At 40.7% G+C, this 15421-nt stretch overlaps 1 long non-coding RNA gene across 2 annotated transcripts; it reads left to right on the plus strand.

The window, feature by feature from the left end:
• Positions 1-1983: 1983 nt before the first annotated feature.
• Positions 1984-8726, plus strand: LOC106017380 (uncharacterized). Of its 2 annotated transcripts, XR_002402861.4 has the most exons (5): positions 1984-2180; positions 4945-4990; positions 5412-5501; positions 5741-5805; positions 7632-8726. It is a non-coding gene; the product is annotated as an uncharacterized lncRNA (long non-coding RNA). The 2 variants fall into 2 exon arrangements; XR_001190811.5 differs by lacking the exon at positions 5741-5805.
• The last annotated feature ends 6695 nt before the right edge of the window (positions 8727-15421 follow it).

The raw sequence follows: 15421 nt of genomic DNA on the forward strand, positions 1-15421 counted from the left end.
TCTGTAATGCGATGAGTTACCCAGCACATTAAACCTCTAGACTACCCCCTCCTTTCTCTGAGGAAATTGAATCTCCGTATCCCACCTGATCACTAAACTATGAGACACCCTTACAAAGGGAGCAGAGAAAAAGGCTCGTAATCTCTTTTGTTAACTGCATCCTTTTCTCAACAGACTAATTAAAGTTTAATTAAACAAGAGGAAGAAAGACAACAGTAAGGACATTGGACCAGGAAGTAGAAGATATGACTTTCAGTTACTGTCTCTTAGGCCAAAGGAAATACTTGAATTTCTCTACTTGTGAAGCTGCTCCAGCCTTTAAATGATTGCATATTTGTCTTTGGCATGTCTTGTGCAAAAACTGTCACAGGCATCTGGATCTGAAAGAGGTTCAGGGCGATGAAGCCCAAGCCCTTGGATGGAGGAGAGGGGTTCAGAATTGAAAGCTTCTTGGTCTCCTCTCTGTGAGGCTTTTTTTTTTTTTTCATGAGGCTCCCGACCAACCCTGTGTGTCCCATCTATCCTTTTACAGCCACTGCACAATACATCCTCATTAGAAATAGGCTGCAAGTTCTTCTGAAGCTAGCACAGACCCAAGTAAAGTGCTGTCATTTTCTGGATTGTTTCATACCATCCATGTGTTCTTTAATTGACACAAATATGTGTGCCTTTGTAGTACAATTTTCAGAGGGAGAGGCTGAAGGTAAAACTGCCATTTGCTCTATTCTTTATTTTATGAACAGACAAAGTTAGGTTAAAGGTTAAAGGTAAAAGGTTAAAGGTTAAAGGTTAAAGGTTAAAGAAATGTGCCTGCAGCATGCAGTTTTTGTGCTTCACTTAGTATTAGCTTCCAAAAGGACAAGAAGATTGCCAAGGAGGAACAGAGCTATGTAAACTTTGGCTTTTGCAGTGCTCCCAAGGAAGACATGGGAAGAAGACAAACGAGGATGGTAATGGATTACTTACAGCAATTTACACTGTCACTTGTCAAGAGTGGCCCAAACCGAGCTCCTGACTGAGCACAGCTGCTCCTTCCTGGATGATCTCCTAAACTCAGGAGTGTCTATTCAAAAGCACCCCAGCTAGCACCAGCCCAGCTCAACACATCCACATCCATGTGGCACTGTGCAGCCAGACAGCTTTCAGTCTGAAAGCTGTGCCCATGTCAGCTGGCTGTTCTTGCCAGCAGATGATGAGCTGGGATGCAAAGCCAGCACTATGCAGTTCTGGTGTTTGCCTGGTCTCTGCTAACACAAGACTCGCTGCCCTGCGCTGCTGCACCTCAGTCAAACAGGGATGCTGGGAGCTAATCCCAGCTAAGAAAGACTGTGTTGGTTCATGATCTGGCAGACAAGCTCAACAGAAAGCTTAGATGAAGGGCACACTGTTCCCAGGACCTATAAACCCAAGCATCACACTGATGTGCATGTCATCTGAGCAGAGGGAGGTATTGAAAAGACAAAATAAACACTTATCCTGAGGCTTTTAAAACTGAATGCATAAAAGATGCTCCAGATGCTCTAAACTTTACACCTTTAATTTTCATCTATGTTCCCTGATAAATGTTAAATATCAAAAGATAATTGTGGTGGCAAAGATGCTGTGCTTGGAGACACTATAGAGATCTGTCAAGTTTATCAAATTTGCCAGGACAGTTTAAACATTACCAGTGAACATTTGGAGAGGAAGAAAACCTTAGGTATTGGAGGGCTCGCTAACCTACCAGAATAAAAAATTATGTCTTTTTTATTTTTTTTTGGAACTAACTTTGAATGAAACCCAAGTCCAGCTAAAACTTAGGTGCAGCCCCTTTCAGTGATGCAATGGAATTTATGAACCACAATCAAACAGTGATGATTCGTCTCCTGCCAACTCCAGATCACATGCAGATGCCTTCCTGCAATCTGCTCCACCTGAATACAATTATTGGTCTCAATACAGGGACAGGAAAGAGAAGTCTGCTTTCCTGTTGTGTATGGGGTATCTTGTAAGGTGATGGAAAACACAGTGGTCCTGAGCCACATGGCTGCGGCTTTGGTGGCTTCAGGTCTCTGGAGTAAGGTGCAACCCTGGGAGGAAACCGTGTCAACACAGCTCCAGTCAGGTGTGATAATGAGCATGGCTATGTAATGGAGCAGGCAAAAAGAATTTCACCAAGAGCTGTGTGTGCACTTTAAGAGGTGGGTCAAGTGATGGTGGGCAAGAAGAGAAAGAAACTGGAGGCTATTGCTCCTAGTGCAGCTCAGAACTGTTCTCCTCTCTCTAGCATGTGATGCAGGCCGTAGATGCACACAGAGCATACGTTGTAACTAGGAGAGGGCTGTATTCTTGGCTTAGTAAGTTCAGATCTGATTTTCCTTTTAATGCAAACTGCAGTCTATGCCAGAGAGATTAATCAAAAAGATGAAGTAGTTTTAGAATCCATTCAGGAAATGCTACCTTAATCATTGATTTTCTTTTACATTACAAAAAGAAATTATCCGAGAGGCCTCACATCAGGCACTCAGCATTCTTTATATTTGTTGCTAACAGTCTAATAAAAAGATAAGAATTGCTGCTGTCCCCCATCTCTCTGTGCCTGGCTGATACACATTATATTTTATATTTAAGTCAATATTTTTAGTTTTATTTGTATTTTGAAATCAAATATTCAGTGCTGACCTGTTCTGTTGGGCAAAAAAGACTGCTTCAAATGACTATTAAAATATTAATACACATTCAAGATTTTGTTATAACTGTGACTTTAGTCTGCAGTTTTGATTCTAATTAAAAACAGTAAATCTGTCAGAAAAATCTAATTCTATACTTTCAGGATCATTGTAAAACAGGAACATGTCATACCTCAATGTTGTTTTCCAGCAATACATCTTTAAAATAGGAAGGAGAGTTGTTTTTAATGACAACATCCCGATAAAGAATTTATGTTAGTGTCTTGCTCCTAAGAGTTCTTCAGTGGTAGCTTCTCACGTTAAATCATCAAAGACTTTTATATGAAATCAAGTTTTCAATTCAGGTAGTCCATCTGTATTGTAATGAAATGAGGCAAAGTGGGAAAAAAAAAAGTCTGCAGTAGCCATATCCAGTGAGGTTCAATATATTTTCAACAGAACTTGATGCCAAACCATCAGTTTAAACAACCTCTCTTGCAATGTCTGTTAGATGCAGAGGGCTAAGAGAGAGTAAATATGATAGTTATTTCTCCTGCTGCCTTGTTTTGTATTCATAGTAATTGTTGCTATGCATATATTAATTTCTTTGTCTACCAATTTTCTGTGACTCTGGGGAACTGTTTCAAAGCCAGAAGGATAGGTATGGAGCAATATCTTCCAGAAACTTGACATGATGCTTACAGCTTGTAGCTGAAAGATACAAATATTGTGAAATGGGCTGGGAAAATCTCTCCAGTAAAACTGAGCACGTGTTTTAAGATATCCTTATATATCCGGTAATGTGGGGATAACAGTCAGTCACCTTAATATAGACCCAAAGCTTTTCCTAATAACTATTTGTAGGAACAACATCTACAACTGTGAGATTTTTATGGGCAGGAGACTAGCACTTGAAGGCTGGGAACAGAAATTATCTCTGAATATGTAGGGCTGGTATTAAACTCATGAGGTACAGGTGTGGACCCTTCTGCCATCAGGCATGGAGATAGACACTGGGGCTGTCTGCCTCCCAGAAACTGCTTCTCCTGAGGAAAATTTTGAACATTACATTAAGGATTCAGGTTTTATGTTGCCTCCTTTCTCTCCTGGGTACTTTGAATCATAAAATCATAGGAAAAAAAAAATGAGGTTGTAAGAGAGCTCTGAAGGTCTCAAAGTAGGGCCAGCTTTGAAGTTAGATCAAGTTGCTCAGGGCCTACTCTGGTTCGCTTTTGAATATCTCTTAGGATGGAGCTTTTACAGCCTCTCTGGGCAACTAGCTCTGGTGTGTAACTGCCTTTACTGTGAATATTTTTTTTCAATATATGCAATTATTTATTTATTCATTTTTTTTTGTTGTTGTTACAACTTGTGTCTATTGCCTCTTACCCTATTAGGAGAGGACACTTTTTATATATACCCATGAGAAGAGTATGGCTCTACCTTTTTCTTTGAGGCAGATGAAGGCAGCGATTAGTGCCCCCCATGATGCTTCTCCTCTGTGCTGAACCAGCCCAGGTCATTCAGCCTCTCACGGGGCAAGTGCTCCAGCCCAAACAGCTTGGGGGCCTCTAGGGAACTTGTTCCTGTTTGTTAATGCCTTCCATGTGCTTTGCAGCCCCAAACTGAATCCAGTAGGACAGGTGGAACCCTACAGCTAGTAAACAGAGAGGAAAAGTCATTCCCTTGACCTAGTGGCTGCACTTTCTGCCCTTTTGAGGCTGACCTTCTTCACCATGAGGACATGCTGTCCACTCTTGTCCATCAAGAAAACTCAGAGGTCTTTTTTTGCAAAGGTGCTTTCTAGCCAACTGGTGCATAGTCTGTGTTGTTGCATAGGGTTATCTCATCCCAGAGGCAGGACTCTAGATAGGTTGCTGTTAAAGTTCAAGAGTTTCCTGCCAGTCCATTCTTCCAGCTTGTTGAAATCTCTTTGAATAGCAGCTCTGCCCTTAAGCATGTCAACTGCTATTCTCATTTCATGTAGTCCACTGTCTTTTTGATGGTGGATTCTGCCACATTGTCCAGGCAAAGACACTAAACAGTATTAGCCCCAGTATTAACCAGTCATGGCCAACTATCAGGCAGACTTCAAATGATTGACCATTACCCTTGAAATCTGAAGGTCTATGCAGTTAGTCACGTGTCTTATAGCTTACTCTTCTGGTGTACACCTCCTAGGTTTGGCTACAATGAATTTTGCATCCGTTCACATAAAGAAGCCCAGCTTCAAGAGGAGGAATGGAAATTTCCCCCTTCCTCCTTTATTTGTCCTGTTCTTTTGTCTTTTCTGCAGATCTCTCATTGTGGGTGTGTTATAGCCTCCTTTGCTTACATAAAAGGTGAGTGGCAACATAGATTTTTGTTATGATTTTTGAATGAAAAAGACTGTAATTCTAGGCTGTCGTTGCAAATTCAGGGAAGTCTAAGTATGCTTGGTGTAGTAAAGACATCTGCTTGCTGTGCTATATTTGAGCTGGCATTGAGGCTCTCCCACGCATTGAACATGGCATTGATGTTGAGGTTTTTTCTCTCTCTGATAATTTATGTCTGTGCATGGATTCCTACTGCCTAAAAACAGATTGGACATCACATATTCCTGTTCCCAGCACACTGTCTGTTTTCCATCACAGCTCTTCCTTTTCTTCTGTCAGAGATAGATGGGGGAATCTACCCTTGATTGACCATCTAGACTGGAGAACTGTCTGGAACTACTGTATGTTCCTTTTGCCCGTGAATCTGACCTGAGTTTCCTTTCCACAGGAAGAATAAGAATTGAGATGGGAAGAGAAGAGGGTGTGATACAAGCACAAGCCAGGAAGGCAGCATGTACACCAAGACAGACTGCTACAGGTACACTTAATATTGGGCAAAGCGACGTTCTGCAGATAACACTGCAGATTGTTTTCTATCTGCAGTCTCAGTATTAGTACAGGACTTCACATATACCTGGCCTTCGTGCTGGAGACTGCAGCTGTAGCAATCTATCCAGAATTTATGCAGTTAACTACGAAGCAGTCATGAAACTTGCTCTCAGCAAATGGTGAGAGATCAAGTTTTGAATCTTTGTATTCTGTCACTTTCTTCCACAGCTTTTCATAGTAAACAAACACCTATGCCAGCAAGTACTTGAGGTGACTAGTATTTCCATCTTCTTGTAAGTGTTCATTGTAGTGCACAATTTCCCCATGCAGACAGTGTTTTCTGTGCTGTTTATTAGTTGAGTATACACTGGTGTGTGTCATGTCTGGGAAGCATGAAGACAAAACCTAAAATGATAAATAAAAAGCATAGAATGAGGCACATGTTAAGTGGCACGCCCTTGAAGAAAGCACCACCCAGCATTTGGCTTGGCTGAACTTCCTGTCTCTGTCTGGGATTTGCAATCAGTTCCCTGCTAAAACTCAGGGCCTTTAAAAACCCATTATAGGTTTTTCTCTTTCTAAAAAGAAGGCTATTAGAGTAAGACATTTCCTTTTGATGTGGTAAATAAGACAACAGTCAGGGCAAACATACTTGGGATAGTATAAATCTGAATACAATTTTTCCACCTGTCAAAGTTTACTCCTGCTATACCCAACAGACTATAGAGTAATCTGGTGGCATGAGAAGGGTGGCTCTAACAGTATGCTTTGAAGGTGCTGCCCTTTGCATGCAAAAATATGAGTGAAATAAATTCCTATTATCCTACTGCAGAGAGGAAATTTGGGGCATCTCAGTTCCTATCTTAATATAAAACTGGAATTTTTTTAAAAAAAAAAAAAAAAAAAAAAAAAAAGACCTTTAATTAGATTATAAAAAGAGGATTTTTCAGAGGGATTTAGAAGCCTCAGTCCTAGGATGTTCTAAGGCTTGAGCTATAAGGATGGAGAAAGGAACTTGAGTCAGGACTTCCCATTTGGATTCTTGTCCATTGGGATCTTAGATCACAATCACAGGGGCACCAGGTTTTTCCCTTGAAATGTATGGTTAGACTAAACAATCAGGCCCTATTCAAAGGGAAGACAAATATCCCCAACTGGTTTCAGTTCAGTTGGGTTGCACAGATCTACACTGTCCAGGTTTTGGTAGCTGTGTACATACCCACTGCAAGGAACTAAAACCCTCTTTGGGCTTTTAGCCTTCCAAAAAACCTCTCTCCCCATAATTGCTATGTGTGGAGGAGCCAACACGTCTTATGACTGTTTATGCTTCCTCTACCACTGAGAATACACATATCACAACCTTCACATCACCTACACACTGCTGAATGTACTGAATGTACAACAAAATTATTTCAATAATTAAACTGCAAAATTATTAAATTATTTGAGACTCCAGCAGGAATATTAGAATTTTTATACCTTAGAATATCAAGTCCTCTTAAATAAGAACATATAACAGCAATAGCTGTTGAGTACATCATGTCTCACAAGTGCAAGTTGTACGAGTCAAGAAAGCCAAGGGTAGAACAGTTTGAAAAGTAAAGATACAGGTTTTGTTTTTAACTAAGTTTACTTTCAAAGCCTGGGCTTTTGTGCACACTTCACTGTGCTCAGCCTAATTTACTGTTATTATTTTTGTTGCTATTTTTGTGGTGCTAGGTTTTTATTCCTGTCGTCATTTTTTCCCCTATTTTATTTGTTATAAAAGTGTTTGTATATTTCTTATTCTTAAAGATGATTTAGAAAGAAAACAAAACAAACAAACAAAACCCTACAGGCTACAAATGTAATCATGAGGCTGGCAGTCAGGTTCTCCTGACTAGAAATTCCTCACTGTGTGTTTTCTTTTCTATACCAGTTTTAATGCTGGCTTTTGCAGCTCAGCCTAGAAATCAAGCAGAAAGTCACCATGTACTTTTTGGTGTGAACACACATTCTATTAACCTCATCTTTTAACTATCAACCTTTTTTCTTTGGCATGAAGACCCCTTTGGTGGAAGCTATTCTAAAAAGAAATTTATTGCTTTGCTTTTTGTCCATTTATATTCACAAATAAAAGAACATTTTGAGGAACAGCAGTACTGCTTTTGCTTCATGTCCTGAACAAGAAGGCTGTTGCGTGAAGTCCAAAGAAGCATGGAAGAATCATGAAAGATTCATACTTGTCATGTTTTCACAAGGTGGATTTAACTGAGGAAAAGCCATTCTGAAACCACAGAAGGGAAACGTGTGTTGCATATGCTATCGGATACACTCAGATGGTGAGAGGAATGTGTGACATGCTGCTCTGTGCTTGAAAGCAGTGTTTTTCATTCATTCTTTGTGTTTAGCAAACTTGCCTTTCCACAGGAAGAATTACTGTGATTTCAACAAGTGTGGAGGTGGACCAAGTCAGACACCAGTCTGGCAGCCAGAGAGGATGGTGGGCTCCTGGTGCTCCCTTGTACCCCACCAGTACCCCCTTCCCTCTTTGCTGCAGCTTGCCACAGCTGCTGCTTGCCAGGCACAAGGCTCTAGCTGTGAAGTAATGCTGCTGGGTTTCCTCCAGGCCCTCTTCTTTGGGCAAGGTGGAATAGGGAAATTTATGAAAGGCATTTTTCAGCCCCTGTGCAGCTTCCTTCTTGCAGCTTTCTCTCAACCTGTGCCTATTTTACATAACATTCATTCTTGTGGCATGTCTGATTTAGCCTCTGGGCTAAGTGGAGTGCGTAATAGTTCAAGCCAGTTGAAGATTGTTCCTTCATGCAATAAAACTGTGTTTGCTTCATTTGCCGTTAATGATAAGCAAGAAGTTCTGTAAATCAAACAGCCTTTCTTTTACTCCCTGTTACAGAATTATTCATAACAACGATTTCATTTGGCATTCTATTAAAAGATTTTAATTTCTCCAGATGGAAGTCGATTTCTATTCTCTCTTTCCCATTACTTATATTTATGTTAATATTGTAAGGGCAGTTTGACATGGGGTCTTTCATTTAAAATGTGTGAAAAATAAGGAAACTGTGAACGAAATGATTTCTTACCAGTGCCATTTTCTAGCTATTATGTTGCAGAATGTGAAAACTCTGAAGAGCATGATGTAATTTTGTTTTTGACTCTGCTTATAAAAGAAGGGATGGAAATACAGAGCCATCTTATTTGCTGTCATTGCAGAGGCAGTGAGCCAACCCATTTCTCCTGTTGTGCTTTTTCCTAGAAAAGGACTAATCTTTCCTCTCCATTTAAATGCTCCTTCATCTGAAGGCACTCACACACACCTTCAATTACACTAACTCCACATGTTCCTGCTGTGCTGGCTGTTCCTTGCAACGTTTTCCTTTCGCTCTGCCCTCGGACATTACTCTCTTTTCTTGGAAGTGGTGTATTTTCAGGCAAGACCCAAAGTCTGCAGAGCCTCAGTGGTTTCACCTATGCAGCTCACAGCAAGAGACTCACCCCATGCTGCTGCTGCAGCCAAGCACTGATGCTCTCACTGCTTGCAGGCTTTCTTTTAACCCCCAGCACTGGCGATTCTTAAAAAAGGCTATTAAACAGAGCTCCTCTTCTCCCCATCTGACTGACACCAGATGTGCTGGGTTCGGCTCAGCTGGCAGCAGTTCTTCTCATGTCTTTTGAGGTGCTTTCACAAAGCCCATGGCTTGTTCATTAGGAAAGCGTTACAGCTCATAGGCACACTTAATTAGTACTTATGAATAAAAGAAAAGTAAGAAGGAAAATTAGGGGAGTAGGAACAACAAAAATGGACTGGAAGAAAAGTAATGTAAATCCATAAGAGCAACTCACCCCAAATATTAATAAACTGTATATTGATGCTGTAGGTTTTATAATGATTTTTCATTCCCACTTTCTCCAACATAAAGCAAATGGCATGTAGTCCAGCCAAACCAGCACACACACACACGTGCATTTCAGTCATACAGGCACCTCTGTGGTGCCAAACAGCCAGGAAAGAGAAGACTACTTCAACAAGGACAACAGAGTAACCGTGCGCATGGTTGTCATCAATGCCATCATGAATTTTTTAACAACCAGCTGAACCAGAGCTACCAGGCTTACTTTACTTGCCTTGCTATGGCTGCAACTCATTGTTAAGATTTTTTATTTAGTTATTTATTTATTTTTTCACAAGTACATTATAAAAAGCTTAAAAGCATGAACTGTGCTGCAGAAGTGACACTTTACTCTCTCAACAGCTAACTAGAGGCACCAAAATTCTTCCTGGAAAAAAAAAAAGCTATAGTCTCAAAAAATCCATTGACTGAGGGAGAATAAAGATATTGAGAGCCTTGCTGTTAGAAGTAATTTGGTGTAGCATGTAACTAAAGATTATACCCTGGTATAGAAAACACACATATTGACTGAACAAAGGTTAAGTATCACTTGGGGCATAATTAATGTTCCAAGGCTTTTGGTTGCTTGACTGTATGATTCTACTGTAACTCTTTTAAGATGGACAGCTGTTTCTGTGATTGTATTCAAACATGGTCCAGTAGGCTTAGCACAGCTGGTGAATCCTATTTATTCACTAGGCAATACACACATTTTACATTTTCTAAGAGAACGAATCAGTGAGCAGAAGAAATCTATACATCAACTATCATGGTGTCTCAACTCTTCCAGGATAAATAAGCCCAGAAAAAGCAAGGAGTTGCAGCAAACTTTGCTATTTCTGTCGGAGCAGAAGGTCGTGACTCAAACTTTTTTATTTCCTTTGACTCCAAATAGTGCCAGCGAGTCATTTCAGGAGAGAGAGGCTGCCCGTGGGCCAAGGACTGGCCACCACTGTCTCTTTCTATCTGTCTGTTTATGCTGGGTTTTCACACCCTCTCTGTGTGCTGTGGTCTTATGCTACTCTTATTTTTAATAGCAACAGCACTGTCCCAAAACACATCAGCCTGGAAGACCTACTTCCAGTTCGTGCCCTAGCTGTCAGCAGTGATCATTTTCCCCCGGAAATTGGATTTTATGGCAATTCTGTGTAGCTCCAAAACTTCCTGTCAAAACATGGCTCATCAGCAGGCTGTCGGGTAAGGAGGGGAACCGAACTTCTCATTTTTAGCATTAGGCTGAAGAGAGAAAAACAACCATGACAGGTCAGATGATCCAGGTCTGGGTAATAGGAAACAAACATTGGGTTGGGACTGAAATAATTGAAGAGCCAAAGGATTTCTTTGCTAGCAGAAATAATTCAGTGAAGATAAAGGCCTTGTGCTCTCTTTTCCTTCCAGTATATCTTTGCCTCCAAGCTGGGTCAGACTCAAAGCTTGTCAAATAAATTAAACAAATCAAATACAGTTCATAGCTTTCCCTTCACAAAATTCACTTTATGAATAGTCTGTGGATATTCTTGAATCATTATGCCAGCTCTGTAATTATAAAGGGAAAAAGGATATTTCATGCAAATTTCATCAAACACAATCTTCAATGAGTAGCACTCAGCACATGAGCCCTAGAGTTGCTGTAAGCTCTTTTTCCCTCCTAATTTGCAGTTTTCACCTAGGTTTTTCAAGTACCTCCTGCCATCTCAAAAGGTGCAGTGCACTTCTGTACCAGGGAGTTTGCCCTGACTCCCCTGCAAACCTAGAGTTGCCTTCCCCCCAAAACAGTTTTACTTTCTCTTGCAAATGCAAATCTCTTTGCATAGGACAATTCTCAGCATGGGCTGATTCATTATAATAATTAAAAATAACGATGGAGAGGCTTGGCCACATCCCCCACTTTGTTGTCTTGTTTCCTTTTCCCTTCTTTTCCTGAGCACTCATTAGTCCAAGCATCCCTGTGGTCAGCAGTAAAGTTGGACCTAGCACTTCTCCAGTAGACTGCATCATGCTGATGTTTTCTTTTTTCATGAGATTCAGAGGCATTTGGGCATCTAGTTGTCACTTGTGTCTTTGGCAAACTCCCAGAAGATGCTCATCAGTTTGGAATAGCCATCTTGTTAACTTTTGAAATTTGTCAGTGTGCAGTACTATACCTGAGGGCATTCTGTACACAGGGAGGTGGAAGACATTGAGGCATCTGAAAACACTGCTTTAGTCTATTGTTCAGATTTAATTTGCTCCATACAAAATGTCCTTCAGGTCTTGTTCTGACAGACACATGGGCTATACCTAGGCAAGAATTGGCAATGAGAGCAAGCACAGGCAGGCTGAAGGATGGCAAGTTTAGATGGAAATTTAGGCTTGACATCAGGAGGGGGTTCTTCACAGAGAGGGTGGTTGCACACTGGAACAGGCTCCCCAGGGAAGTGGTCACTGCACCGAGCCTGTCTGAATTTAAGAAGAGATTGGACTGTGCACTTAGTCACATGGTCTGAACTTTTGGGTAGACCTGTGCGGTGTTAAGAGTTGGACTTGATGATCCTTAAGGGTCCCTTCCAACTCAGGATATTCTATGATTCTATGATTCTATGATTCTAAGTGTCAGACGAGAAGGAATCGGCAGGGGAAAAAGAAATGAGGATTAAAACAAGTTCTATTTCATGCATTAGGCAACTGGAAATTGTAAACTTTTTTTTTTTCAAGTTCTAAGGTTTGACTGTCTTGGGATGAAGAGCCCTACATTGCTATCCTCAGTAGCTGACTAGAAACAAACACGACCCCTAGTCTGAACACAATAGACTTTAACTATGATCCCTACAACACCATTTTGCATCAGCATTATGAGAATGAAACCTTATTAAATGCCTCGAGACTGGATCTCTGGCTATATGGTACTGTGGTTTCCTGTTTCTAATAGTGCAAACCCTATAGGAAGGTTTGCTGAAAACTACTCTGGATGTTTTATATGCAGCATGTGGGTATCCTGATAAAACCAAATTTCTTCTTCACTTCTGTACCAGCAAACTTGTTCTGACTAAAGCTGATAATGGGAACACAGACTGCAGGAATCTGTCTCTAGTACAGCTTGCTTCATAAAAACCTCGTATGTAGCAGACAAAAGCGCAAAAGGACAAAGACAAGGACAAAATGTAATTCTCAGAGAGGAAAGCAAGCTGAAGTTAGTAAGACAGACTGAGGGCTCAAAGTGTGCTAGTGGGGTTCATTTGGTTCCTACCTTCTCCAGATTTCATGTTAAAAATGCTCATGAAAGTTTAGATTTTATTGAAATAGATGTGTTGAATACTGAAGTTGAGACTGAAATATCAAAAACATTAAAAAATGCTGATTTTGAGTCTTGTGAAATGGAAATTCATGTCTCCTATTCCTGCATTACACGGGAAGGAGCTGACACTCAGCAAGATGCGTATAACACATCTCTCCTGCACCCCACATGACATGCTGGGCCAGCTGGCAGCCCTGCCTCCATGGCAGCTCAGAGATGTACCACCTCTCCTCCCTCCTAGCTGAGCTGCTGAGTCCTTCCCAGACCACTTCAGGGAAGAGGCATCAGCTTCACCTGGCTGTAAATGCCACAAAAACAACATGAAAGCAGGTTCTGTATTTCAAAGCATGCGATACAGTTTGTTTGAGCACAGCACGCAAACAGTTGATCAAGCTGCAAAGCATTTGTTTAATCCAGAAATTGGATTTGAAGACAGAAATAAAACAGTTTTGCCTCTCAGCTCCTCAAAAAGGCTCCAGCCAAGGAAGTCCCCTCTTGCTGTATTTATACCCATTTTCAGACAGTATCCAGTCACTTGCAGCAGTATTTTAAATGCAGCTGAGGCGGGACATGGGATGCCTCAGAGGACAGAGCCAATTTAACAGCTTCAAAACAGCATAAGGGGTCAATCTACTTTGAGCTGCTGCTTTTAACTTCAGAGTTCAAACAAATTCATTGTGGCCTACCATCATCACTGCTGAAAAAAATAATTCAGGTTTCAAAAGCTACCTGAATCCCAGTGCTGCAGATACATAAGATCATTTGATACAGCCTGGATCCAAGTCAGGAGGAAATGAGAGCACATGAGGCCAGCAACGAACGTGCTTCTGAGGGCACAGCGCTGCTGCCACACTGCGTGCCGTTTACCTTCTTTCAGAGGAGCTTTACCAGCTCTGCTGCTCAGGTGTCCTGTCCTCCAGACTCAGGTGTGCCACTGAGCTGAATGAGGCACAGAGTCTGGGACCCAGAGAAAGAGAGCATTGTGTCATGCTTCCGGTGCAGAAAATACAGGCACCATAAAAGAGGAGTGTGAAGTGACCAACAAAAGAGTATTTCAAAGCAAGGCTTGACGGGCCTGTTTTTCACTTGTGATATTGCACATCCAGATAACATTCTCCTTGAGCTTTATTAATGCTTGCAGAATCCAATCACAAAATGCAAAGAAAATCTAACTGCAGGGACAGAATTGGAATCAAGGCTCATGTGCTACATGGTATAACAAACAAGCTTTGTTGTACAGCAGTATCTCCTTACTTTTCATTTCAGCAATGTGAATTTCAGACTCTTTTAGAAAAAAACTCACAGCATTTCCACCTCCCAACCAAGACTCTGCAGCATGCTTTTCTAAAGAGAAAATGATTGTGATTTTTCCAAAAGTAATAGCAATTCATTACAAATCAAGTTGAAGCATCACTTATCAAACTGAGTCCTAAACCCTGTGCAGTCACAAAGACATTGGATTTTTGACTTAAGAAATACAAATTCTCCCATCAGAATCACAGTTGGACAAGCCAGCCATTGCCAGTTGTTCCTTTCCTGCTCTTTAGTAATATTGATTCTTTAGGGAGGAAGCTGTTTCTGTGCAAGCTGGAGTACAGTCATTCTTGCAATATGTGTTATATATACATCTTCTTTTTGGCTATTTTCCATACAGAGACTGATTTACTGCTCAGATCCTTGAGGCAGACCTGTCCAAGAATGTAGCTACAAGGCAGGAATTTAATTTGACAGTATATATACAGAATATTAATTTGTCCTATTCTCATCAGGTATGCAGAACAAAGACTATTCTATACTCAGTTTTTTGTTATCATAATTAGTATTTGTGCCTAATGGTTCACTTCTTCCTTTGCCCAGATAGAGGTGTTTGGGTTTTTTTTTTTGGTACACATGGACAAGAAATCAAATTTATTTTTTCCCCTGTCACCTTAAACTTTATAAATTTAACAGCTGCTGGAAGAGAACAAAAGGTTGAAGATAAAAAGATGTCTGAAAAGCAAATGTTGCTTTCTAAATAGTAGCAGAAAGTAAACTATTCCCACGTAGGCAACCATAACTGAATTCAGCAACCACTTGAATAGGAAGCAAGAAAAAAAATAAAATAAAAGGAATTTCCTTAGTTTCTGTGCCGTAACTCCTTTGCTTTATAAAGCCAGACACTAGAGAGATATTTCTACAAAATGGAGTCTGTAAGCAGAGGTATTGAAAGCTTTCAGAAACAAGCCTTGAACCAAAATTTTTAGAACACGAAAAGGAGACTCCAAATGATACTTGTAGAGGCGAGGCTCTTTGCAACTAATTGCAGGAGAGAGAAGGCAGTGGAGAAGAATGTTTGAACCTGATTGAAAACAGACTGAAATTTGGAGAGAGGGATTCAGCAGAAGGTGGCATGTAACTAAAATGATCTTACATACAAAGGGTTAATGTGAAATAGGATGAAAAGGGAATAGACATGTATAAAAACACATGCATCTTCAGTGCTGCAATCAGGCTGAACAGTATGTTCAAAAGATGTTACAACAACGAAAAACAATTTCAGCTTTTATTCCAGAATTCCTATTTCCCCTTTTCCTAATCAGAAAAGCTGTTAAGGCCAGACTAAGCACTAGTGGTCTTTAGCTGTGGTGGTTTTACTCAGGTGGACAGCTAAGCTCCACAACTGCTCTCACACCCCCCCTCCTCAAAGTGAAAGGGCTCAGGGTTTGAGAAGGACAAGGAGATTGCTCAACAACTATTTTCATGGGC

The sequence above is a fragment of the Anas platyrhynchos genome, chromosome 1, assembly GCF_047663525.1.
Source record: "Anas platyrhynchos isolate ZD024472 breed Pekin duck chromosome 1, IASCAAS_PekinDuck_T2T, whole genome shotgun sequence".
Lineage (NCBI taxonomy): Eukaryota > Metazoa > Chordata > Aves > Anseriformes > Anatidae > Anas > Anas platyrhynchos.